This window comes from Diabrotica undecimpunctata, chromosome 2 (genome assembly GCF_040954645.1).
Source record: "Diabrotica undecimpunctata isolate CICGRU chromosome 2, icDiaUnde3, whole genome shotgun sequence".
In the NCBI taxonomy this organism is placed as follows: domain Eukaryota; kingdom Metazoa; phylum Arthropoda; class Insecta; order Coleoptera; family Chrysomelidae; genus Diabrotica; species Diabrotica undecimpunctata.
Window position 1 is genome coordinate 38343085 of NC_092804.1, and position 27319 is coordinate 38370403.

General features: G+C 35.2%; 1 protein-coding gene and 1 long non-coding RNA gene across 2 annotated transcripts in view; both read left to right on the plus strand.

Annotated features, from left to right (window-relative positions):
* Positions 1-27319, plus strand: part of fz (frizzled class receptor) — a 527726-nt gene that overhangs the window by 282500 nt on the left and 217907 nt on the right. The gene's annotated exons all lie outside the window — the stretch shown is intronic.
* LOC140434433 (uncharacterized) lies at positions 1021-2297 on the plus strand. Its single transcript, XR_011950053.1, has 3 exons — positions 1021-1137; positions 1191-1275; positions 1330-2297. It is a non-coding gene; the product is annotated as an uncharacterized lncRNA (long non-coding RNA).

Consider the following 27319-nt stretch of genomic DNA (forward strand, 5'->3'; position numbering starts at 1 on the left):
ATAAAATAAACTAATGGCTTCAATTAAAAAGAAAACAACCAGGCCTCTGATTCTATTTCATTTCGATGTCGAAATTTAAAAGCGACTACGCCATGACAGTCGCAATCGCTAGCGATTTTCATTCATTTCGATTGTAGTTAAAACTGGGGATATTTACTTTATCATTTTGACACTGCTGAAAATTTGGGTTGGCCCTGTTGTTTATTGGCTGCACTACGCTTGTTGAATGTTTGTTTTGTTTACGTTACGTGAACGTCTTTTTTTTTTGTTTGAGTTGTTAAATCATAAATATTGGCCATTCTCAATTATATTTTGAATTGAAAGAAAAGATAGCAAGAAAAAAAAAGGTGATGTGAGAGATCCTTAAGTTATAACCACTAAGATTTGACTTAGTGGTTATATTCTAATATATTTTTAAATTTACTGCAGCTTAGTAATACTAACCCTAAACATTTTGGGTATCCTAGAGGCATAAACACCTTCTTCCAAATATGGTTCTAATACCATTATTAAATAATTTGTAGCTTGTTTATTAAGCCTGAATTGCTGCCTAAATTGAGCATCACTTAGCGAAAAAGAATTTTGAGTATCCCGTAACATTCTTCTTATCCTCCGTTATAAGCGTCGGATATCTAGCCTCTCTAATTCCTCCAAAACTAGAAAATGTCCGTAAAACACAGCCATATTAATACTTTTTGCCTCAGTTTTCCTCGCAAGGATCAAAACACCGCCTACCTAAACTGAACCTAAGTTCACTTCTCCCACTCCAGTTAGTCATGTCAGATTAATTTCGACTCGAAATGAAATTTCAACCACTTTCTTGAAGTTGAAATTAATTTCGATAAGTCGAAAATTAGTGACGTCGTTTGGTTAGTTCAGCTGAAATCCACAAGGTTCGCAAAGTCGCATTTCGACGTCGCCATATTAATTTCGACATGTTTTGAGTCGAAATCTCAATTAGAATCAGGGCCCAGGAAACAATTAGAAGTGACGTTAGACTTCATAAAAATAAATAGTGCTTACTGGCAAAATAGTCAAGGAAGGCTAAGAAAGTAGCCCAATTGTGAGAGGAATTTGCTATTATGGTAAATACAGTAGATGGCGGCCCTAAAAAAAACAGGAGAACAATGAAGACATGTAAGAAAATTAATTTCTGTTACTATCAAATTTAATAAATGCTAAATTTTTAGGTGTTCAATGAGTGGAAGATTTTGCAACTCATTTCAAAGATTCATCTTGGGGAGCCCCAGATTATAAATACATTGGATTTTAAAGGTAAAGTTTAATGATTGATGTATTATGTTTATTATGGTGTATAATATTTTTCAGAAGGAAAAGGAAGTCAACCTGTGAAAATTAAAGAGCCAATAGTTTTATTTAAAATTCTATAAACATATCCTTTATAAAATTATATCTCAATTATGGAATAAACTGAATATAAACATTTTTATTTAACAATTTTATAACTCAAAATTTTTTAGCCACTTTGTAATGTTTCAGATTTTTTGTTTTGTCTTGATCTTTGTGTTATTCTTTTTGATTTTGTAACTAATTGTAACATAAATACCTACATATCATTATGAAATATACTAATTATAAACACTTTTATTTAACAATTTGTTTTTATTTTTTTTATTTTACAACACGGAAGTTTGCAGGAATAATACTTTCATATTCTCTAAGGGTTATGAGCACATTTGGACCATTTTGTAATATATTTTAGTTTGTTTTACCATTATCATTAGTCAACATCAATGCAACACAGGAATATATGTTTCCAGCTTTAACAGGGCTGTAATGTAAAACCCTGTGCTTGTGCAAATAATTCTTTAGGACAATCCTCCATTCACCCCTGTGTCTACCAACTCTTCTCTACATTCTAACTCCAATAGATTTTAAATCATCCTCTAAATTGTCTTGATACCTAAGTCTTGGTCTTCTTCAGCTTTATTATCCCATCAGCCCTCTTCTGTTAAAAACCTTTCCGACTGTTGCACCTACCTCTTGCCTGATGAAATGCTCTATCCATGTAAGGTATGCTACCTTAATGAATTTTATGTCAGGTTCCACAAAGGTTCTATACAACCCAAAGTTGTAATGCCTGTGCTACAAACCTTGTTGTTTGTAGTAGTATATTTTAGGTGTATTTGTAGGTTTACTTTGTGATATATTTTAGGTTTGTGTTAATTTTTGAAATTGTATTCTTTACTTGTATGTTTTAATTTTCCAAGGGTTTTAACAAATTTTGGACAACTTTGTAATATATTTTAAATTTGTTTGTTTTAAACTTTTTGCAATTAATTGTAACATACAGGTTTTATGTTTTTAAACATTTTTATTTAACAATTTTATAACACAAAGTTTGTATAAATATAAATCATATAATTATAAATAAACTGAGGATAAACATTTTTATTTAAATATTTTATAACATAACATTTGCAGCGATAACACTTCTTTATATTCTCTAAGGGTTTTCAAAACCTTTGAGCCAGGTTGTAATATATTTTTATTTTGTTAGTGTTGTGTCATTTTTGTAATTAAATGTAACATACATGATTTATGTTTTTGTTTTTAACAATATATAAACATTTTTAATTTAATATGTTATAATACAGTTTGCAGCAATATAATATCTTTGTATTATCTAAACATTTAAAAAAAATTTGAGCCACTTAGTAATATGTTTTAGATTGTTTGTTTTGAGCTTTTTGTAATTAGTTGAAATATTAACATTTATATCACTAAACTATACTAGATTATAAAACTATCATATATATTATAAAATGATGAAATATCACTAAATTGTAAAATTATATTACTAAACTATATTTGATTATAAAACTATATCTGAAATCTATAACTGAAATAAATAAATTATGAAAATATTAATAAGTTTTTGTTTCACTACACAAAGTTTGCAGCAATAACACTTCTTATTCTCTGTGCTTCCAACACCCAACTATTGTTTTGATTTGCCTCCTTTGGAATCATTTCCATGAGAACTACAGTCTGTACTTCATCTTTTTCACCATTTTGGCACCAAGTGTTCCACTATCCCTGCAGCTATTTCTGTTAATACTTTACTAAATGTACTTTGTTCCAGGTTGTTACCAGTACATTTTTGGTAACTTCCATTTCCTACAAAATTAAGTAGGGAGAGAACCTTTAATTCTATTGCAATTTAGTTAGAGCTGGTTATCTATTTCAAATGGGTTACTCGTGTCCCGTAACTGACGTTGCTCTACATTTACATAATTTCTTTCTGCCACATCATTCAATTCATTGAGTAATAACAAATTTACAAAATCCATTTTTTCAAAAACAAACAAGAAGCCAAAAGTTAGGTTAATTTGAATTATCTGACAGATCTTCAGGATATGACAGAACCGAAAATAACGTTTTATGTAATTTTCTGCTGTGGCTTGGTCATTTTACGCATAGCAACGCAGGGCATGATACATCATACCGTTTTTACATATTATGTTTTGAGAACTGTAATCTGATGTACGTTTTCTGAATTTTACACTAGTATGTAATTATTTACGTAAATGATACATCATAGCCCCCAATACTAAATTTATGTAATAGTAGATTTTTACCTAATTTAGTTAGTCAACCTAACATTTGTTAGGTAGACTAACATAGGATATTTTATGTGATCGATTCCAGGTGTTATTGCGGTTTTTAAGGGCGAAATTTAATTCAGGTTTAGACAAAGGTTTAAACAGAAAGTGAATATTTGTGTGATAGCTTTATTTAGATTGCGTATTAATAGGTCCTATCAACTATACAGAGAGATGTAAACTTTTCAAACCATTATTTTAGTGTAAAAGTTGAACAGTTTAATATTCATGTTTTCTTTGGATAGTCTTTTTAATCAATTTGTACTAGGTTGTAAACAATTTTTGCCAGGTATAAATTATCATCATTAACTATTTTGAGTCCACTGCTGAACATAATTTTCCCTTAAATAATTTCATTGTTTACGGTTTTGTGCGCCTGAATCTCGTTGTTCTGGATGCGCTTCATGTCGTCCGACTCTCTTATTGGAGGACATCCCCGCTTGCGATAAGCATCGTGTCTGGGTCTCCATTCTAAAATTTCCTTAGTTTATTTTCTATCTCTAACCCTGGCAACATGACGTGCCCAATTCCATTTCAGTGTTGTAATTCTTTTAACTGCGTCCGTAACTATTTAATTTTTTCAGCTCAGTTTTTCTCCCAACTATTTCATTTAAAACTTTGTCTCTGAGGGATATATTCAACATTAATCTCTCCATTGCTCTCTGTGGCACTTGTAGTTTATTTATTACTTTTCTGGTAAGGGTGAGTGTTTCTGTTTCATATGTTAGAACCGGAAGCACAAACTGATCAAATACTTTGCTTTTCAAGCACATGCGAATATCTGATCTAAAGATTTTTCTGAAGCTACTGCAATTGAGAGTGTTAATAACTATAAATACTTAGGAACATGGATAACATCAGATGTAGACCAAACCAAAGAAATTAGGACAAGCATTGAAATAGCACGTGCATCATTCATTAAACTTAAAAAGTTTCTTTGTTGTCAGGATATAAGGTTAGAACTACGCCTGAGAATGCTTCGATGTTTCGTGTTCTCTACTCTTCTTTATGGATTGGAAGCGTGGACACTAAAACAAGTCCGTCTGAATAAGTTGGCCGCCTTTGAATTTTGGTGTTACAGAAGAATCCTACGAATATCATGGATTCAAAGAATGTCAAACGTGGAAGTAATTTGAAGGATTGGAAATGAGGCGGAAATAATATTAACTATCAAAAGACGAAAACTTGAGTACTTAGGACATGTGATGAGAGGGCAAAAATACGCATTATTATAACTTATAATGCAAGGCAAAATCCGAGGAAAGCGAAATGTGGGAAAACAAAGAATATCCTGGCTTAAGAACTTAAGGGAATGGTTTGAATGCAGTAGTGCAGAACTTTTTAGAGCGGCCGTCAACGGAGTCCGCATAGCCATGATGATTTCCAACCTTCGATAGAAGATGGAACTTAAAGAAGAAGAAGAAATATTTTTCTTAGTTTTTCATAGACTGTCCTTGTTAGTCCTATTTTCCTGTTTAACTCTGGTGTTTCGTTTTTCCTTCCTAATTTAATCTCGAGGCTCAGATATTTATAGGGATACATATATACACAACAGCTATGAAGGTCTTGAAGAAGTTGTCATGCATGATCTACTCGACCTGACTATGTTGTCTAAAAACCTTAAGTTGTTCAGAAACTGTTTCAGAAACCTATTTATGTTGACGTCAATATTTATGTTGAGTCCAATATTTTCCCAATTACTGTTTCTTATAACACTTTGCAACAAATCGATCAATAGCTTAGGAGAGATGGTGTTTCCTTATCTAATATGAGAGATGTATTTGTGTTCTTCTTCGTTAAGTGAAATGTGTGTGTCGCCATCTTATAGATACCAAGTGAGTGAGATAAAAATCTCACTGCAATTGAGGTTATCAATCGATTGATAACTTCAATTGCAGTAAGATTTTTATCCCACCCACTTTGTATATTTAAATTTAAACAGTTGTATTCCTTGCTATATATATACAGTGCTAGTCAAAAGTCCGTTCCCCCCCTCGTATCTTTTGAACGGTTTTACTTATAATAGTGAAATTTGGAGGGAGGTAATAAACAGACGTAGGCTTCTCAACTAGTCATAGCAGGTGACGTAATAGTGACAGATGACGTTACAGCGCCACTGTGACAGATAATTTTAAATAGCACCTTATGTCAAGTGATACCTCTTTTGAAAGGTATTGAAAATACCTATTCAACCATAATTTTATTTAAGTTTAAGCTCATTTTGATGAATAAATTAAATAAATACTAAAATTGTAGTTTAGCATTTAATTAATAAATATTAAAACCTCCGCCACTGGTTACTTGTCAAAAAGTTGACATTTTTCAATTCTCTAATTGTTTGTTAAGTCAACATCAACTTTTTTGACAATTTACTAGAGGCGAACGTTACAATATTTATTAGTTAAATGCAAAACTACAATTATTTTAATATACCTATTCAATCATTCTAATTTTGTTTGGATTTAAGATGATTTAGACGAATAAATAAAGAAAATGTGTGTGTGTGTGTGTGTGTGTGTTTTATTGGCACTGGTTTTGACAACCAACTGGCCAGTGAATTTGTTTTGAGTTCTCTCTTTACACAAGATATTGTTAGTATTTAAATTTAAAACTATTGTATTGAGAGTTAAGACATGGAATGTTAGAAACTTACTTACTAGTTTACTCTGTTTTTGCTGTTTTATTTTTTGTATCTTTTTTTTTAATTTTTTTTTTTTACTTTTTTTTTACTTTTTTTTTATTTTGTTTTATTTATTTTTTTTATTACTACGCTAAGACATAAACCCGATTCGACACCTTGGAGGTTTAGATCTTCTTAGTAACTTTTTTTTTTATTTTATTTTTTTTTTTATTTTGTTCTCCATTTTTTTTATTCTTTATTATTTTTTTTGTCAGAGCTTTAATTTTAAACAATTAATATGACCATATAAAATTTTATGTACATCTAGATTCTTTGACTCTAAAAGATGTGTTAGATTAGAAGGTAATTGAACATTAAGTTGAACTAGCTTGGTAAAAAAATTTGATATTTCAATAAAATGTAAAGGACATTCTAACAGCATATGTTGTAGATCAGCTAGCTCCCCACATATACATTCATTATTATTTGTCAGTCCTATTTTTCTTTTGTATACTGGAGTCATACAATGATTGCTTCTTATTCTACAAATAGTTTTGATGAAGCCTCTGTTGGAAACTTGTTTAAACCATGTCTTGACGGAAATTGTGGGTTGGATTCTTTTATAAAATTTGCCTTTGTCTGAATTGTTGTAGTGTCCCTGCCATATTGTGCGTTTAAGAGATCTGATTACAGATATTAAATCACCCATAGGAAGTTGATAGGTTTGCAGAGTGGATTCTTTCATTGTTGCTTTTTTAGCCAGATCATCTACTATTTCGTTGTTTTTTATACCAATGTGTGCTTTTATCCAGCACAATATGATATTTTTGCCCGATTTAAAAGCTTCACTATTCAGAGCTATAATGTCACTGATGATATAATTTTCTTCAAAATTATGTAAATTATATTTCAGTTTATGTACAATGCTTTGGCAGTCTGTAAATATAACATAGTTTAGTTCTTTTTGATTCATACATATTTGGAAGGCTTCTTTGACTGCTACGAGTTCAGCTGTAAAAGTTGTCATTTTGTCAGGTAATCTGTTGTTTATCTTTATACTTTTTTGGGGGTAGAATATAGCATATCCAACTTTGCCGTCTATTTTTGAACCATCTGTATATAATTTTTGATAACTCCCCCAATGATGTTGTACATACTGAAGGTGATCTATTTTAGTAAGAAAATCTGTGGCAAGAATATTACTTAAATGGCAGTTAAATGGAGATAAATAATCTTCATAGTTTAATTTTCGAGATGAGGTTTGTTCCATTTGGTGTATGTCATCAATGTAACTAGAAACGTTGAGAAAACTTTCCACAACTAAAAGCTGCTTCTTTTTTTCCCAGTAATGATGAGTTAGGTATGTAGTGGTTAGTTGTACAATTTTACTCAACAACAGTTTATTGTTAACTGCCACTTTAACTATAAATTTCTCACCTAAGAATTCTCTGCGTAATGAAAGTGGAGGTTCATTAAGCTCACATTCCATGACCAATATGGGAGTACTACGAAGATAACCAGTGCTTAACCTAAGTGCTTTATTTTTTATACTTTCGATTTTTTGGAGTACAGTGTTTGATGCTGAGCCATAAAATATAGATCCGTAATCTAGGATCGATCTCATTAAATTTCTGTACAGTAATATTGAGATGTTTGGGTCAGCTCCCCAGTTACTGACACTTACAGTCTTGATGATATTCATTGCGTTTTCCGTTCTTCGCAATATATAATTTGTGTGTTCTTTCCAATTTAATTTTGAGTCTAAGAATACGCCAAGACATTTTATTGAAGTTTTATAATGAATTTTATAATTATCAAATTGTAGGTGGTTTGGAGGAGAATATCGTTTTCTGGTAAAAGTAACAATGGTTGATTTACTCTCCGAGATTGTTAAATTCTTATCCGTCGCCCATTTATATATAATATTCAATCCTGATTTAAGGTACTCATTACATTTATCTATTGACTTATTTTCTACATAGATTGCAACATCATCAGCATACTGTAAGATTTTTATATGTTGAGGAAGTTTATTTTCTAAATCAGAAGTATACAGAATATATAATAGAGGACTCAAGATGCTACCTTGTGGTAGTCCCAAAGATGTGTACCGTGTGCTAGACTTATCTCCATTTAATCTAACGTGTACTGATCGATTAACATACAAATTAATGATATTCCATGTTACAGTTTCAGGTATTCCTATTTCCAACATTTTCGCATATAGAATGTGGAGATTAACATTGTCATAAGCCCCTTTTATATCTAAAAACAAAGCACTAACTGCTTTCTTATAAGTAAAGGAACCATAAATGTCTATTGTTACGATAAATATACTGGCCTAACTTTTATGACTAATTATTCTGTTTTATTGTAGAAATTTCGGTGGAAGTCTAGATTCAAATTATGGTGAATTCTCCAACTTGATGTTCTCGACTATTCCAGTATATCAGGATTTCGTATATAAATACAACATTTTTATATGGAGGGCCAGTTAATTCTGAACACCCGCGCTCGCGAATTTGTCACGTACGGATATTAATAAATTATTGTCAGATAAGTTAATATAAATAAAGAAATAAATTAAATCCGTAAGTGTTATAAATATTGAACCTTTTAATAAATTCACAACAAATGGTGTCAGAGTGAGATCGAACATAAATTAGACTTATAATAATAATACAAGTGAATATAAAATAAATTGTGAAAATGGCTACGATTTATGAGCTGACAGTGACTAATTTAAGAAGACATCTCGAAGACAGAGAATTAGCTTCTACCGGAAAAAAGGCTGAGTTAGTCCAACGACTAAAGAACGCTTTGCTAGAAGAAGGACTAGATTCAGAGACTTATATATTTGAAGATGCTGTCATCTCGTCGATTTCGAAATTAGAGAACAAAGTTTCCGGCGACATCGCATCATTGGAGAACAAAGTATCCGGCAACATCGCTTCTTTAGAAAGCAAAGTTTCTAACGAGATTTCTTCTCTGGAAAGCAAAGTTTCTGCTAACATCTCTAAAGTCACTTCAGAGATATCTGCTCTTGACGATAGAGTGTCTTCGTTAAAAAACCAAGTTGCTGCCGATATGTTGGCCTTCGAAGAAAAGATTAAAGAGATGGAAAGGAAGATGGAGGAAACAGGGACAGCAGAGAGAGGAAACAATCCAATTACAGTGGAGACAAAAGAAGAAGAGACGAAATGTAAGTTGGAAACACTGCCGAAATTTGAAGGAAGTGGAGGTTCTGTCCATGTGAAAGTCCCAACTTTCGATGGAAAATCGTCATGGAACAACTACATGAAACAGTTCGAATCAGCCGCAAGAGCGAATGGATGGTCTGAAAAAGAAAAGGCTGTAAACCTGACTATCGCTCTTCGAGGAGATGCCTTAGATGTGCTTCAGACCATAGCCGTAGAGGAGACCGATGATTTCGAACAACTGAAGAAGAGGTTAAATATGCGATATGGCCACGAACATTTGGAGCATGTATATCAGTCACAGCTTAAAAATCGTAGACAGAAGAAAGATGAGGCTCTTCAAGAATATGAGGTAGATATTGCCAGATTAGTACGATATGCTTATCCAACAGCTCCCGAAGACATGATGGAAAAATTGGCCGTTCAAACGTTTATTGATGGTCTTCGTGATCATGAAATGCAGAGAACACTGCGATTAGCTCGTCACAAGACGCTGGTTGATGTCTTATCCGCCGCCCTCGAATACGAGTCAGCTACGCAGGCCTCTGGAGGATACAGTAAAGTTAGGACTGTAAAAGAGGAAGGAGATGAAGATAAACTTGACCAGCTCGTTAATATGATGAAAATTATTACATGCAAGAAAACGAAGACCATAAAATCAAGAAACTCACCATCAGGAAAACCAGAACGAGTTGGCTTTAGGGGAGCAGCTTCGACCCGGAACTTTTCCAAAGACCCTCTTATACTAATAGCTTCTTTGAAGTGTCGTGAAGATAGTGTATATGTAGATGGAGAAATAAATGGTAAAAGACATACGTTGTTGGTGGATACCGGAGCGACCAGAACCATTATACGTCCAACAGTTATAAACAGCCGAAAGAAACTGTTACCAACGAGGTTACGACTTCGGACCGCTACAGGTGAAAATGCCAACATTCATGGAGAAATCCAGGTACAATTGGGAATTGGGGCAGAAAAGTTTGTCCATACTGTTATAGTTGCTGACATCGAAGAGGATGTTATATTAGGAATGGACGTAATGAATATGCATGGATTCCAATTGGATTTTAAGAATAAGGTAATCAAAGTTGGCAACGAGGAGGTATTTCTCCATCCACATAATGACAACACTGTGCAAGCAGCCATTACAGAAGATACAGTCGTGCCTGCGAGAAGCGAAACGATCATAGTAGCGCGACTACAGGGAATTGTAGACGAAGGGAGACCTGTTATGATGGAGCCTTGGAACCACGACGATGAGGTTGGCCGTGGAATCATAATTGGAAAGGAATTGGTGACTTCGGCTAAAGAAATTCCTGTGAGACTTATCAATGTCAACGACTACCCAGTGACCCTAAAGAAAGAGACAAAAGTAGGAACTTGTGTACCTGTGACATCCATAATTCGTCAGGCGACAACATCTGATAATTCCAACGACAAATTCGACCAAATGGTTGCAGTTGCAGGACAGTCTCTAAATCAGATGGAGAAAAGGAAATTAAGGGAATTTCTTCGGCAGTATCGTGATATTTTCGTACCGAAAGGAGGAAAGACGGGAAGAACTACCGTTGTTAAGCAAGATTCCGAAGGGAAAGCCGATGATAGTACATCATAACCGGCTGGCGTCTTTCGAAGGTGACCACGACGTAGATGAAGAAGTGGAAGTAAACCAAGTCCACGATGTGTCTGACCTCACGTTTGAGGAATTCATGGGTGCCTATGGAGGTACCGGTAAAGCGAGACATGGTGTTACCACTGAAGAAAAGCAAGATCTACTCGCGCTCCCCGATGACTACTCGCTGGCCCTCACCATCCCGGCCAGTATCAAAGACGCACCAGGGTTGGCATCCGTCTTTCGAAGGAAGTTTGGTCGAGTTGCAGAACTTCAATGCCAGGTGCCAGCTCCCGGTAAAACCTTGAAACTCCAAGATGCATCACGTTACCTTTTCTACCTGGTAACAAAAGACACTGCCCGTGACCAACCTACCTACCGAGATGTATGGGAAGCCTTACTTCAATTGAGAGAGCACGTACTAGAGTCCGACGTGCAAAAGTTAGCCATGCCAAAGTTGGAGTGCCGCCAATTAGATTGGAGGGTTGTCCGAAATATGGTGGAGGAGATCTTTAAAGACACCGAAGTCCAGGTGTTAGTCTGTTGCAATCCGCATAGTTACTGGTGCGGAGAGAAAACCGTCCCTTGTCATTTTTATACAACTGGAAGTTGTAAAAGAGGGTCCAGTTGCCGATACCAGCATACAGTTCCGGTTCCAGTCCCGATAAGGTTCCAGGAGGAACCATCTTTTAAGAGGGGGGCAATGTTACGATAAATATACTGGCCTAACTTTTATGACTAATTATTCTGTTTTATTGTAGAAATTTCGGTGGAAGTCTAGATTCAAATTATGGTGAATTCTCCAACTTGATGTTCTCGACTATTCCAGTATATCAGGATTTCGTATATAAATACAACATTTTTATATGGAGGGCCAGTTAATTCTGAACACCCGCGCTCGCGAATTTGTCACGTACGGATATTAATAAATTATTGTCAGATAAGTTAATATAAATAAAGAAATAAATTAAATCCGTAAGTGTTATAAATATTGAACCTTTTAATAAATTCACAACACTATCAATAAGTGACTCAGGCTTTCTTGTGTGGATTTACCTTTTCTAAAACCAAACTGAGTTTTTGGTAATAGGTCGTTCTTTTCTAACCAAAATTCCAAACGGGTTTTAATTAATCTCTCATATGTTTTAAGTATACATGAAGCCAGTCCTATTGGACGGTAAGAATCACAATTATTTAACGATTTTCCGGGTTTTAAGATCGGGAGAATAGTATAAACGTGCCAATCGTCAGGAATCTTTATGCGGCGTGACCAAATTTCATTGTATATATTCAGAAGCACAGTCTTACCAATTTTTGAAAGATTTGATAGCATCGAGTAATGGATTTCATCAGCACCTGGTGCTGAATTTGAATTTTTCTTTAACGAAAGGTAAAGTTCAGTGCCAGAAAATGGTTTGATTAAGAAGCGGATTTGTTCTGGATAGTCGTATTGCGCATTCACTTGTAGATCAGGAATTACTAATTCTGCAGACAGTGGAGTGATATTTTGGTGGAACTCTTCTATCCATGAAGCTTCCGATAGTGTTATAGGAACTTTGTTCTTAGTTTTTCTATTTTTTAGTCTATTAACTTTAGACCATACATCTTTAATAGGGACCGACCTATTTAAGGACCTGACATAATCTCTCCAGCTATTTCTTTTAGCTTGTTTAGTGGTCTTCTTCACGTGGGCATCATCTTTTTTATACTTAAGTAGGTTTTCTTGGTTTGGATTATCTTTGAATATACAAAAACTTTCCCGTCTTCTTCTGACTGCTTCCTCACATTCTAAATCCCACCAGTATTTTCCTCTGGAAGTTGGTTTTTTTATTTTAAATTTGGGGATGCAGAAGGATGCAGTTGTATTTATAGTGTGCAAAAATTTTTCATATGAATTTATATCTTCAGATTGAGAGAAGATATCTTCCGAAAATTGTTCATATAATTTCCAGTCGGCTTTCTTTAAATTCCACTTTTGTGAATACGGGTTATATATGTGAGTTGGTTGATCCTCTAATTCGACCCTTATAGGTGCATGGTCTGAACCGAATAGGTCTTGAAGTGTTTTCCAAGTGATCAGATTACTTAAGTCAGGAGTACAAATGGTCAGATCTATTGCCGATTTCGAAAAGTTCCTAAAGAAAGTAGGAGAGCCATCATTTTTGTATATCAAATTATTATCATCTATACAGTCCATTAAGATTTTGCCTTTTATATCTGTATGATTGTCCAAGCCCCAGGCAATGTGATGAGCATTGAAGTCGCCTCCTATTATGAACGGTCTTTCTATAGATGTTATTAAATTGTTCCACTGTTGTAACGATAACTTTTCTCCTGGGGGGACATACATCGATACAAATGTGACAGTAAATGATTTAAACTTAATTTTAATGGCAACTTTATTGACGTTTAATAATTCGACTTTCATGGTGACTTCCTCATAATACAGATTTGAGTTTATTAAAATTGCCGAGCCACCACCGACAGTTGCTGAAAAGCGGTCGTCTCGGACAATATTATATCCGTGGAAGTTAATATATTTTTCTGGTTTAAATCTAGTTTCTGATAATAATGCGATATCAACTTTCTGGTCTTCTAGTAGGTGGAGAAGATTTTCTCTATTAGAGTTAGCCGATCTACAATTCCATTGACAAATTACCAAACTATTCATTATTATATGAGAGAGAACTTAAAACTGTTTGAATTAAATTTATTAAAACTGATTTTTCTGGGATTTCAAAATTTTTGTGATTCATATTAGAAATAATACTTATAGCTATATTTGATATTAGTTCTGTTAATTCTTTAGGAGATTCATGTATTTTGGATCCTTGTTCTGTATTAAATGTAGATTGATAAGAAGATGAATTGAAAATGCCGCCAGGTCTGGTGGACATGGGGTTTAACTTTATTATTTTTTGATGTTCTATTTCTATTGGGTCTTGCGAGGAAGGGAGGGGTCGTTTGGATTTTGGAGGTTTTATTATTGTATATCTGTTTGAAACTGTAGGGAGGGTGAGCTGATTGGGGGGTGAGGGGGGTGTGGACAATTGAGTAGAGGAATATGAAAATGATGGAGCGTTCATAATTGGAATTTGATGTGAATTTATTGAGGAATTATTAGCTGTTATCGATGCATAGGTTACTTTAGGAAATAATTTAAGCGTTTCTTTGAAAGACAAGCTGTTTTCAGACATGTAATGTTTTATTTTTTTTTGACGGTCGAATTCTGGACATATCTCCCATTCATTAGTGAAGTGTTCACCTTCACAGGAGAGACATTTTTTATTAAAGGATGATAAAGAACACGATTCGGAAGGGTGAGACTCATGACATTTAAGACATCTAGGGTTGCTTTTACACTGCTTACTCATGTGTCCATACCTATAACAGTTGTAGCAAATAATTACTTTTTGTTGGTATTTTTCTACATTATGTAAAACATGGTTAATTACGATATATTTTGGTATACTTTGACATTTGAATGATACAATTACCGATTTTGTAGGTTTAAAAACTACTTTATCATCTGTTACTATTTTTCTCTTTATTCTTTTGTTGTGAATTTATTAAAAGGTTCAATATTTATAACACTTACGGATTTAATTTATTTCTTTATTTATATTAACTTATCTGACAAATTTATATATATCCGTACGTTACAAATTCGCGAGCGCGAGTTCAGAATTAACTGTCTCTTCCAAATAAAATGTCCTTTATATATGCCATTGCCTTTACGCTAGAATCATCGAACAGCCTTCTCGATTAGCGGTGAAATTATAACGGTAAGGCAAACGGGTATTTTTTTACATCGGCTCGACCGTTTCTGGAAGGTTCATTCAGGTAAATTTCTGCCGGCTAATAGAATACTCTCGTAAAATCTAAAAACAGAACACATTAGTCATAATATTTACGGTTATTTTAGGCCAGGATAATTATCGTAACATTGCCCCCCTCTTAAAAGATGGTTCCTCCTGGAACCTTGTCGGGACTGAAACCGGAACTGTATGCTGGTATCGGCAACTGGACCCTCTTTTACAACTTCCAGTTGTATAAAAATGACAAGGGACGGTTTTCTCTCCGCACCAGTAACTATGCGGATTGCAACAGACTAACACCTGGACTTCGGTGTCTTTAAAGATCTCCTCCACCATATTTCGGATAACCCTCCAATCTAATTGGCGGCACTCCAACTTTGGCATGGCTAACTTTTGCACGTCGGACTCTAGTACGTGCTCTCTCAATTGAAGTAAGGCTTCCCACACATCTCGGTAGGTAGGTTGGTCACGGGCAGTGTCTTTTGTTACCAGGTAGAAAAGGTAACGTGATGCATCTTGGAGTTTCAAGGTTTTACCGGGAGCTGGCACCTGGCATTGAAGTTCTGCAACTCGACCAAACTTCCTTCGAAAGACGGATGCCAACCCTGGTGCGTCTTTGATACTGGCTGGGATGGTAAGGGCCAGCGAGTAGTCATCGGGGAGCGCGAGTAGATCTTGCTTTTCTTCAGTGGTAACACCATGTCTTGCTTTACCGGTACCTCCATAGGCACCCATGAATTCCTCAAACGTGAGGTCAGACACGTCTTGGACTTGGTTTACTTCCACTTCTTCATCTACGTCGTGGTCACCTTCGAAAGACGCCAGCCGGTTATGGTGTACTATCATCGGCTTTCCCCTCGGAATCTTGCTTATTCGGTAGATGACATCGTTGATCTTCTCCATGATGAGGTATGGACCTTCCCAAAACTGCTGCAATTTGGGAGAACAACCTTTTCGCTTCTTGGGATTATACAGCCATACTTTGTCGTTCTTCTTAAAGCAACCCTTTTCGGCTTGTGTATCGTACCGTTTCTTCATTCGGTCGCTAGCGATCTGAAGGTGGGAACGGACCAACTCATGTACATCGTCCATTCTTCTTCGTAATTCGATCACATAATCTTCACCTGCTACATCTTCTCCAGGTCGACACCCAAATTCTAGATCACAAGGTAGTCGCATTTCGCGTCCGAATAGGACTCTGGCTGGTGTCTGGCCCGTTGATTCGTTAACAGCAGATCTGTAGGCCATTGTGAAGAACGGAAGGTATTGGTCCCAGTCTCGCTGATGATCGGACACCATCTTTGTCAAATACTTGCCAACTGTCCTATTCATTCGTTCTACCATACCATCCGATTGCGGATGATACGCGGTAGTTCTTGTTTTCTTCATGCCTAGTCTATCACATATTCCTTGGAATAGATCACTTTCAAAGTTCCTGCCTTGGTCACTATGGATCTCCAAAGGCACTCCAAATCGGCTGATATATTCTTGGATCAACTTATCTGCAACGGTGGCGGCCTTCTGGTCTGGAAGTGCATAAATCTCGACCCACTTAGTGAAGTAATCCATTACTACCAACATGTACTTGCCCCCATTTTCACTTTCTGGAAATGGCCCTGCAATGTCCAAAGCTATTCTTTCAAACGGGCTTCCAACATTATATTGTCTCATAGGAGCTCTCCTTTTCTGGTGAGGCCCGTTACTCGTAGCACAAATAGTACATTTCTTACACCAGTCTTTTACGTCGTCGGAACTGTTCATCCAATAAAACCGTTCCCGAATTCGCTGAAGGGTTTTCCTTACACCAAAATGCCCTCCCGATGGACTGTCGTGTAACTGACGAAGTACTTCGGCTATTCTGCTCTTTGGGATCACCAACTGTCTTCTTTTCTCTGAACCGTCATCATTTTCCAGGACTCGTTTGAGCAAGCCATCTTCGATGATAAATGAGTCCCACTGGGCCCAATACGTCTTAACTACTGAGCATAGGTTTGATATTTCCTGCCAAGGTGGTCGACGGTTTTCCTCTTTCCATTTTCGGATTTTCTGTATAACTGGATCTCTCTCTTGTTCTTCCCTTATCTTAGTAGGCGTCCAGTCGTCGTTGACAATCGTCGTTCTTAGCACTGCTGCTTCCTTGGATTCCGTTTTGTTGCAGTGAGGACACTCTGCTGGGCATGGCCTTCTGGAAAGAGAATCAGCGTTTCTGTGGCTAACTCCGGCTCGGTGCTCAATCTTAAAATCGTATTCTTGGAGTCGTTCGATCCACCTGGCTATCTGACCCTCTGGATTCTTAAACTGCATCAACCACTTAAGGGCGGCATGGTCGGTTCGGATTAAAAACTTCCTTCCATAGAGGTATTGATAGAAGTGCTCTACTGATTTCACTACTGCCAGAAGTTCTCTTCTCGTGACGCAATAATTCCGCTCAGGTTTTGAAAGGACTTTACTAAAATATCCGAGGACTCGTTCCTGTCCTCCTTGAATCTGAGACAGCACTCCTCCAATTCCCACGTTACTTGCATCCGTATCTAAGATGAACTCTCCTTCTGGCAGTGGATACCCCAAAATTGGTGCTGTTATTAAATGCTTTTTCAACGTTTCAAAGGCATTTTGGCAGTCTATATCCCAGCGGTATTCTCTTGCTTCCTCTGTAAGTCGCGTTAATGGCTTAGCGATATCTGCAAACTTCTTAATAAACCTCCGGTAGTAAGTACATAGTCCAAGAAAACTTCTCACTTGATGTTTGTCAGTTGGTTTTGGCCATTCCTTAATGGAATCGATTTTTCCCTTATCCACGGCCACTCCTTCTTTACTGACTATATGACCCAGATAATTGACTTTACCTTGAAATAGCTGGCACTTTTTGGGGTTTAGCATCAATTGGGCAGCTTTAAGTCGATTAAAAACGTTTTCTAAATTCCTCAAATGATCTTCGAATGTCTCCCCCAAGACGATTATGTCATCTAAATAAACCAGGCATGTTTTCCAAGATAACCCTCTCAACACATTTTCCATAAGCCTCTCAAATGTCGCAGGAGCATTACAAAGTCCAAATGGCATAACGTTGAATTGCCACAATCCAGATCCTGTGGTGAAGGCTGTCTTTTCTTTATCGACTGGGTCCATTTCTACCTGCCAGTATCCAGACTTCAAATCTAAAGTAGAAAACAATTTACTTCCAGCCAATGTGTCCAATGTGTCATCGATCCGAGGCAGAGGATAACTATCTTTCTTGGTAACGTTGTTCAGCAAACGGTAATCCACACAGAACCTCGTCGTTCCGTCTTTCTTCTTAACCAGGACCACCGGAGAGACCCATGGACTCGTAGAAGGTTCTATCACCCCGTCTTTCTTCATTTCCTGAACAATCGTTTCAGCTTCCTCTCTCTTCGCCTGTGGTAATCGTCGAGCTGTTTGACGAATTGGCTTAGCATTACCAGTATCAATTTTATGCTTAACAACGGTAGTTCTTCCCGTCTTTCCTCCTTTCGGTACGAAAATATCACGATACTGCCGAAGAAATTCCCTTAATTTCCTTTTCTCCATCTGATTTAGAGACTGTCCTGCAACTGCAACCATTTGGTCGAATTTGTCGTTGGAATTATCAGATGTTGTCGCCTGACGAATTATGGATGTCACAGGTACACAAGTTCCTACTTTTGTCTCTTTCTTTATGGTCACTGGGTAGTCGTTGACATTGATAAGTCTCACAGGAATTTCTTTAGCCGAAGTCACCAATTCCTTTCCAATTATGATTCCACGGCCAACCTCATCGTCGTGGTTCCAAGGCTCCATCATAACAGGTCTCCCTTCGTCTACAATTCCCTGTAGTCGCGCTACTATGATCGTTTCGCTTCTCGCAGGCACGACTGTATCTTCTGTAATGGCTGCTTGCACAGTGTTGTCATTATGTGGATGGAGAAATACCTCCTCGTTGCCAACTTTGATTACCTTATTCTTAAAATCCAATTGGAATCCATGCATATTCATTACGTCCATTCCTAATATAACATCCTCTTCGATGTCAGCAACTATAACAGTATGGACGAACTTTTCTGCTCCAATTCCCAATTGTACCTGGATTTCTCCATGAATGTTAGCATTTTCACCTGTAGCGGTCCGAAGTCGCAACCTCGTTGGTAACAGTTTCTTTCGGCTGTTTATAACTGTCGGGCGTATAATGGTTCTGGTCGCTCCGGTATCCACCAACAACGTATGCTTTTTACCATTTATGTCTCCATCTACATATACACTATCTTCACGACATTTCAAAGAAGCTATTAGTATGAGAGGGTCTTTGGAAAAGTTCTGGGTCGAAGCTGCCCCCCTAAGGCTGACCCGTTCTAGTTTTCCTGATGGTGAGTTTCTTGATTTGCGTCGTACCTAGGGTGCTTACAGGAGCTTCGCACGTGTCCTATTTCGCCACAATTCCAGCATCTGATGGTCTTCGTTTTCTTATATGTCATGCTTTTCATCATATTAACGAGCTGGTCAAGTTTATCTTCATCTCCTTCCTCTTTTACAGTCCTAACTTTACTGTACCCACCAGAGGCCTGCGTAGCTGACTCGTATTCGAGGGCGGCGGATAAGACATCAACCAGCGTCTTGTGACGAGCTAATCGTAGTGTTCTCTGCATTTCATGATCACGAAGACCATCAATAAACGTTTGAACGGCCAATTTTTCCATCATGTCTTCGGGAGCTGTTGGATAAGCATATCGTACTAATCTGGCAATATCTACCTCATATTCTTGAAGAGCCTCATCTTTCTTCTGTCTACGATTTTTAAGCTGCGACTGATATACATGCTCCAAATGTTCGTGGCCATATCGCATATTTAACCTCTTCTTCAGTTGTTCGAAATCATCGGTCTCCTCTACTGCTATGGTCTGAAGCACATCTAAGGCATCTCCTCGAAGAGCGATAGTCAGGTTTACCGCCTTTTCTTTTTCAGACCATCCATTTGCTCTTGCGGCTGATTCGAACTGTTTCATGTAGTTGTTCCATGATGATTTTCCGTCGAAAGTTGGGACTTTAACATGAATAGAACCTCCACTTCCTTCAAATTTCGGCCGTGTCTCCAACTTACATTTCGTCTCGTCTTCTTTTATCTCCACTGTAATTGGATTGTTTCCTCTCTCTGCTGTCCCGGTTTCCTCCATCTTCTTTTCCATCTCTTTCCATATCTTTTCTTCGAAGGCCAACATATCGGCAGCAACTTGGTTTTTTAACGAAGATATTCTATCGTCCAGGGCAGACATCTCAGAAGTGACTTTAGAGATTTCCGAAGAGATGTTAGCAGAGACTTTGCTTTCCAGAGAAGAAATCTCGTTAGAAACTTTGCTTTCTAAAGAAGCGATGTCGCCGGATACTTTGGCTACATCAGAAGAAACTTTCGAAATATCGTCAGAAACTTTGTTCTCCAATTTCGAAATCGACGAGATGACAGCATCATGTTTGTCTTCAAATATATAAGTCTCTGGATCTAGTCCTTCTTCTAGCAAAGCGTTCTTTAGTCGTTGGACTAACTCAGCCTTTTTTCCGGTGGAAGATAATTCTCTGTCTTCAAGATGTCTTCTTAAATTAGTCACTGTCAGCTCATAAATCGTAGCCATTTTCACAATTTATTTTATATTCACTTGTATTATTATTATAAGTCTAATTTATGTTCGATCTCACTCTGACACCATTTGTTGTGAATTTATTAAAAGGTTCAATATTTATAACACTTACGGATTTAATTTATTTCTTTATTTATATTAACTTATCTGACAAATTTATATATATCCGTACGTTACAAATTCGCGAGCGCGAGTTCAGAATTAACTGTCTCTTCCAAATAAAATGTCCTTTATATATGCCATTGCCTTTACGCTAGAATCATCGAACAGCCTTCTCGATTAGCGGTGAAATTATAACGGTAAGGCAAACGGGTATTTTTTTACATCGGCTCGACCGTTTCTGGAAGGTTCATTCAGGTAAATTTCTGCCGGCTAATAGAATACTCTCGTAAAATCTAAAAACAGAACACATTAGTCATAATATTTACGGTTATTTTAGGCCAGGATAATTATCGTAACACTTTTTACATAATCCACCGAGAATTTACAATGGTGATCAAATTCTTTTATTTTATCTTTGAGATATTCTTCTGATATATCTGATTCTATATCCCTAACTACACCTAATTTAAATAATTGAAATTTCGGAATATATGCAATTAGATTTTTTTGAATAAGCAATTTAGAAGTAATTAAGGTATTTGCACTAGCATAGTTTTTAAATGTTATCCTAATCCGATTGCGTCCAATTGAATCAATTTTTTTAATATAATTATCAATTTCTGGGTGTACGGTAAATAATATTTCACCTATCTTAACTGCATTTAATTTGCCTGTAAAATTTTTATCATTGTTTTCAATAAAAATGTGAAACGGCCCTAAATCAGTTTTATCATATAAATATACAGGTCTGCTTTTTTCTGGCTCATTAGAAGTTAATGGGTTAATTTGTTTATCGGTATTTAAATGATTAATATTATTAAGACTACTTATCGAGTTTTCTAGCTGATGGGATGAAAATCCATGGGAACCATAACTGCAATCATCCATCGCATCCTGATCCCTTGGCATTTTATCGGGGGGCTCGCCCCCGTTAGAAGACTCCATAAATGGAGCCTTCGACGATCGCTTCGACGACCAAACTAGTACTAATGTATATGTAATAAACTATAGTAATAGAATGTAACTGTGTTTAGCACTTTCTAAATCATAAAAATTCGCAGAGAACTTTAAAATGTGTAATTTAACTTGAGTTTATATGTAAAATTATCTGAAATTAAACTTTAAAATGCAGAGAACTTTTAAGTTCGTATTTACACTTTGACGTTTATTTGACAGATGAAATAAAGAAAATAAACATTAAAATTCTGGTTTGACATTTAATTAATAAAAATTCTAACGTCCGCCTTCAGTTATTTGTCAAAAAAATTTGACGTTTGTCAATTCTCTAGCTGTTTTTAGTTTGCAAAAGTGTTTATAGCTCAATATTTAGTTTCTGTTTCTACTTAGTCTAGTCAATTCTCTAGTTACTTTTAGTTTGCAAACGCGTTAATACCTGAATATTTAGTTTCTGTTTCTGTCTAGATTAGTCAATTCAAGTTTAGTCAAGTTGTTTTTAGTTAGTTGTTTTTAGTTAATATTTAGTTTAAATATTGTTTAACGAGACGTTTAAATTTTTACAAAGGCAGAATGGTACGTACCGTAGCCGACAAAGTAGCAGCTGTATAAATAATTGGTGAATATGGAAATAATTTCCATGCAGCGAAACGTCTTTTTAATTAGAGGTACCCCGATCGCCCTACATCGAGAGCTTATTTGAGGAAGCTTCTTTGGAAGTTTAAACAAACAGGTAGTGTTCAAAATGCTAAACGATCTATTCGACCAACAATTAGTGACGACAAAAAAATTAACATCATTTCAGAAATGGTAGTAAACCCTACTTCTTCTACAGCCCAAATTGCATCTATCTATGGAATCAGTCAAAAGACAGTAAACCGAGTGTTGGCTAAAAACAAATTTCATCCATACAAATTAAAAATTGTGCACCAACTTTCAGATGATGGTCCTGACGAAGACTAGAATTCTGTGAAAATATGTCCAATAAAATTAACCAACAGCCCAATTACATAAAAACAATTTGTTTTAATAACAAAAGTACTTTTTCTCTCAATGAAAATGTTAACACACAATGTGAGGTATTGGAGTGACACAAATCCTCACTTCTCTGGTGAAACACATACTTAATTTCCAAAAAAAATGAAAGATGGTGCTCCTGCACACCATTATGGTGTAGTAAGACGTTACCTAGATTTGGAATATCGTGGTAGGTGGATTGGACGACGAGGTACGATAGAATGGCCAGCTCAGTCACCGGACCTCACACCATTAGATTTTTTTTTGTGGGGATACTTGAAATCTAAAGTTTACACTACAGCAATGACAATATTGACATTTTGAAACAACGAATTGTTGAAGAATGTAGGGCAATTTTCCCCGACACATTTGAACGAGTACGGCAAGAGTTTAGAAATAGGATGCATTACTGCCAGGAAGTAGATGGAGCACATTTTGAATACTTACTATAAGAACTGGTTGTTAAATATTTATCAATTAAATGAGAAGCTACAATTTTAGTATTTATTTAATTTATTCATCAAAATGAGCTTAAACTCAAACAAAATTATTATGACTGAATAGGTATTTTCAATACCTTTTAAACGAGGTATCACTTGCCATAAGGTCCCATTTAAAATTATCTGTCACAGTGGCGCTGTAACGTCATCTGTCACTATTACGTCACCTGCTATGACTAGTTGAGAAGCCTACGTCTGTTTATTACCTCCCTCCAACTTTCACTGTTATAACAATAACCGTTCAAAAGATACGAGGGGGGAAACGGACTTTTGACTAGCACTGTATATATATATACATATATATATATATATATATATATATATATATATATATATATACATACATATATATATATATATATATATATATATATACATATATATATATACATATATATATATATATATATATATAATATATATATATATATATATATATATATATATCTATATATATATATATATATATATATATATATATATATATATATATATATGTATATATATATATATATATATATATGTATATATATATATATGTATATATATATATATATATATATATATATATATATATATATATATATATACATACATATATATATATATATATATACATATATATATATATATACATATATATATATATATATATATATATATATATATATATATATCTATATATATATATATATATATATATATATATATATATATATATATATATATATATATATATACGAGGCGTGTTTTTTAAGTAAGTACCGTTTTGGAATTAAAAAAAGACGTGCAAAGATATGGCAATAATTTTATTTTTACATGGAAGCCTGTACCTTAATCTACTTTTCTACATCATTTCCGTGAATATTGAGGTACTTGTCATAACGTGGCACCAGTTTTTGAATACCCTCCTGATAAAATTCTGCCGCCTGACTTGTTAACCACTGCATCACAAATGTTTTGACTTCGTTATCGTCTTGAAGACGCTGACCGCCCAGGTGTTTCTTCAAGTGCTGGAACAAATGGTAGTCGCTGGGCTCCAGATCAGGGCTGTATGGAGGATGATCTAGAGTTTCCCATTTAAATGATTTGATGAGATCTTTGGTCTGATTAACCACATGTGGACGGGCATTGTCATGCAGCAAAATGATACCCTTACTCAACTTGCCACGTCTTTTGTTCTGGATTGCACGACGCAGATTTTTCAATGTCTCACAATAAGACGCTGCATTGATTGTCTCATTACGAGGCAGAAACTCCACTAGCAATACTCCTTTTCTGTCACAAAAAACTATGCACATGATTTTCCGGGCAGAAATTGTTTGCTTAAACTTCACTCTTTTGGGTGATGATGATGTTGGAAACAATATCCAACACCTATGCAAAATTATTGGGACGCTTTGTAGGTTCGGGTGTGTTCGGTCGGAAGTGACAGTGTTTCTCCCTGCCACCACCAAAAAGTGACAAGACAAGTCACATTCTGCGCCAGTGCATTCATTACGCATAACGCCATTTTTTAGTTGTAGTTTTATAAAAAGTAAAAACATACATTAGCTCTGGCTTGTTGCCATCTAATTATTATCATTATTGAACTAGTAAATATTGTATTAGCTCTGGCTTATAGCCATCTAATTATCATAAGTGAATGGTGAATAGTCTAAATTAAATAAAGGTGTAACTACAGTAAGTTTCGTGAGTCTTATTTCAATTAATTAAGTATACAGTCCGCTAACCATCGAGGCTTTATTGTGCGTCTCGTACATAAAATATGGTCCATCGACACAGATGTGGAATCCAGAATTTTGGGAGCCCGAAACTGAAGGTAAATTCTCATATTTCCTGAAACATTAAAAAAGGAGCCCGCCAAATTTAGCGTCCAAGCTGAAGTTTGCTGCCAGGCTGCCAGCTCTAATGTCAATAAATAGAACACGGAACGAAACCGTAAGTAAGACTGTTCTCTTCCCTTTATGACAAATCATCGAGCCAAGGAACGCCGAGACACCAACTTGGATTTCTATGCTCTGTGTTCGCGTTGACATTCACCGTTTCATTACGTCAAAAATTAACAATTTATTGGACATAACCCTATTAAGTAACAAATATTTACTTTGATTTCTGTTTTTAAAAATATAAGTATAGGTATTTGGTCCTATTTTTGTATGTATTGTCTTGTGTGTTATGTTTAATTAATATTTTAAAGGTAATTGTTTACTTTAACGACCGTTTTTCTTTTTTTTATCAGTGTTTCAGAATCTCATAGATACATTTTTATATTAAAAATACTTTGTCACTTAACTTAACAAAGCCTTTAAATATGTCTAAAAAGGATTTGGAAAAACTGATAACAAGGAAAAGGCAAGCGGTAAGCACTATAAGTCGGGTAAAAAGATTTATTAGTGAACATAAAGATGATCCAGAAAGTTCAAAAAAGGATGATCTATTTTCTATTAGAAAAGACATGTTATGTGAATCATTTAAAACTATAACTGATTTAAATACAGAAATTGCTCATTTAGATGAAAATTTTGATGATGATATTGATGACATAGAAGCTGAATATGTAGATCTATTGGCAACCATCCAAGGAGTTACATCCATGAAAAACAATAAAATCACAGTGCCTTTAGTTCATAATATGCCACAGCATCATGCAACCAGTACCACTAAATTACCTTCAATTGAAATTCCCACATTTGATGGGAAAGATTTAACTAAATATAAATCATTTATAGATATATTTACAGCAGTTATAGACAAAAATATAAATTTAAAAAGCGTAGAAAAATTATTTTATCTAAAAAATTATTTAACACATGAAGCCCTCAGCTTAATAAATAATCTGCCATTAGTGAATGATTCATACAATGAAGCTTTACAAATTTTAAATAACAGATACAATAATGAAACTATGATTATTAATTCACATATTTACCAAGTTCTTGATATACCTGCCATGCAAAAAGGAACTGCTAGTTCATTACGAGAATTTATAAGTAAGGTCAAACAACAAATTGGTGCCTTAAAAAATCTTAATCAACCAGTAGATAGCTGGGATATGCTTTTAGTCTGTATACTGTCTAGAAAAATAGATCAGTTTACGAATAGGTCATATCAAATTCATAGAGATAGTTCAAGTTTACCATCATTAAATGGATTTCTAAAATATCTCGAAAATAGGGCAATGGCTCTTGAAGCCACTAATAGTACATCTGAAACAAAGTTGAAGGAAAATAAACAACTTACACACTTAGTAACCAAATCACAAAGTAATGTTAAATGTCAATACTGTTCCATCAATGGACATAAACTTTATAGTTGCAAAAAATTTAAAGTCCTTTCAGTCAATGAAAGAATTTCCTTTGTTGATAGAAACAAACTATGTAAACTATGTTTAAACAGCCATACTGATAAATGTAGGTTAAATTTAAAATGCCAAACCTGTCACAAAGGACACAATTCATTACTGCACTTAGAAAAAGTGGCAGTAAGTTCTAATATTGCTCAATCTAATCAAGATGCAAGCACTTCATCGCAATACGATGCTGTAGTAAATTTTAATTCGATTTATAAAAATCGAGCAAATACAATCTTACCTACTGTAAAGGTAAAGGTTAGAACAGCATCAGGTCACAACTTGATTGTCAGAGGTTTGGTCGATACAGGCTCACAGGTTTCTTTGGTAACAAATAGTTTAGTAAAAAGGTTAAACCTAAAGACATACAATAATTATTTAGATATTGTAGGGATTTCACAAAATAGCACAAGAATCCAAAAGGCAGTTGATTTGAATATAGAATCATGTATATATGACTTCAGTACAAATATAAAATGTTCTGTAGTGGATATAATAACAGGGAATCTACCCAGGTTTAGTTTTAATACATCTAAAATACCAGAATTTGTTCAATTGTCTGATGACACTTTTAATCAAAGCGGTGAAATCAGTCTACTACTAGGAGCTGATGTTGTGTTTAAAATATTGCTCGCAGAAAAAATAAACTGCCAAGAACTAATACTTCAAAATACTCTTTTAGGTTTTATTGTTAGTGGATCTGTATCAACCAACCAGTTCTCAAATTTAAATATTGTATGCATGCATACAACTTATAGTGATTTAGACACTGCCATCTCTCAATTTTGGGAAATGGAAAAGGTTCCTGAAGTATTCTTAGAATTTACAAGTGATCAGGAAGCTTGTGAGGCTAGTTTTCAAAATTCAATAAAAATAATCGAAAATAAATATCAAGTT